This window comes from Apium graveolens, chromosome 5, assembly GCF_009905375.1.
Source record: "Apium graveolens cultivar Ventura chromosome 5, ASM990537v1, whole genome shotgun sequence".
NCBI classification, from domain to species: Eukaryota; Viridiplantae; Streptophyta; class Magnoliopsida; order Apiales; family Apiaceae; genus Apium; species Apium graveolens.
The window spans coordinates 206,340,312-206,342,356 of record NC_133651.1 but is presented as its reverse complement, the minus strand read 5'-3'; positions in this window follow the sequence as shown (position 1 = coordinate 206,342,356).

The window sequence follows — 2,045 nt, the reverse complement described above, 5'->3', positions numbered from 1 at the left end:
TTTTGAAAACCTTTGGCTTGAAATATTTTAAACTCCAAAAATTTTGAAAATTTTGAGAACTAGAAATATTTCGGGAATAAGTCCAAATTATTTAAAATTCAAAAATCTCAAGAGTTGATAATTTTTGAAAATTAAAAAATCTCAAAATATGAGAACTTTATTGTTTTGGATGACACAACGGATTTGATCTGTATATCGATCAACAAGCTCTGATACCAATTCTTAGGTTCCAAAGTATCGTAGAAGGGGGGTTGGATATGATATTCACAAAGTTGAATTTTTTTTTTGAATCTTTTGCGGATAAATAATTTAGTGTTTGGTTGTTTCGTGTTCTTGAGGTGAATAGTGTTTAGGACATTAAAATGAATAACACAAGATATTCGTGGATATATATATATGAATTCTTGAAGGGTTGCTACACTCCAGTAAATAAATTAACCGACTACAATCCAAGAACAACAATTTTCTTGCTTCTACAAAGATATACAAATTAATTCATATAAAATATTCTAGCAATTTCTTTGTCTAAGGATTTAATTACCGGATAACTATTACAAAGCTCCTTAAGAATATACAAGCGTAAAAATGGGCATTATAACATTTTTCCAGTGAGAAGATTAAAGGATATAACTTTGAGAGTATATCTTCTTTGTATCTCTTTGTTCCATTTTCTTGAGCTCTCGTGAGAGAGATGAAGGACATGAACCAAAACAATTGTTGTAAACTGAAATAACTTTTATGCTTCTTTAGTGTAGTCTTTATATCAATTTGAATTATGTGGCCAAATGTTAACCAAGTAAAACAATTTATAGAATCAATCAGTGTTGTTGCTTTTGTGTTAGTGGCGCCCAGAGGGAGTTTTGCACTTAGAATCTACAACAATATATCAACTTGTGATTATAAGGAACCAAAAAGAGTGTACTTGTACCTAGAGGGGACAAGATGTTTTCTTACTTAGTTTTTCTCTTGGTACTTGCGCCTACAAGGCACCAAGGAGAAGCCATTTGTGCCTAGATGGGGAAAGTAGAGTTTTGACTTAGTTTTTTTATGCTACTTGCGCCTATAAGGGACAAGGAAGGCTCTTGCCTTAGTTTCTAGAGCTACTTGCACCTACAAGGTACCATGGAGGAGGGTACTTGCGCCTAGAGTGACCAAGAGGCACTTCTGACAGCTTTTTAGCTCATTTCTTCCGCGTTGCTACTACCAGGTCAATACCACTTCTAGTACTTAATTTTTAAGCCATGATATAAGGTAGTGGCTCCTACTAGTTAAATAGTAGCCTTCGTGACTCCTACTACAAGGTAGTGATCACTTTTACTAAGCTTTTGTAGAGCACTTTAATCCTTTAGTTGTACACCCTGCACACCTCTTCTCGTACTTTAAAAGAATAGACGTTCAGTCCAAGTACGTTCTTCAATGTAACAATTCATCTATTGATAATACTCAGATTCTTTTCACGAGCTGCTGACATCTAATGCAACTGGTCTGGTTCACAGATGACTAACTTTCAATTTAGGTCTTCGTATTATAGTCTTAATTATATTTTTATGCTTGCGTCAACTTTATTGCTTCGAACACTGACTGTTAATAAACAAATGTACTTTTAGTGGAATCTTTTTTGGTACTTAGACAACTTCTATATTGTTACTACAATTTTGAATACTTCATTCTTTGTTCTTCACTAACGCTTGAACATATAAATGAACTCCTTTCGGTGAGTGTAACGTCAAGACTGCAATTGTCTTCTTTAACCTCTGTCTTTATAATGTCTTCAATTTTTCAGATTTTTATGCTTCGAACACTGTCTATCTTCAATAAATGTCAATACACTGAAATCTTATTATGGCAAAGTCATACTGAAATCTTAAACACTTCTAAAACCCTGAAAGTCTTTGAACCTTATTCTTCACTAGGCATGAACATGATAATGAACTTCTTTCAGTGACCTATAAGCAGACTTCAAAACTTCTTCTAAGGTTTTGATTCTTTTAATTTTCCTTGTCTTTATTTCTTCTTGATTTCTGTGTAGACGTAGTATTATTTAC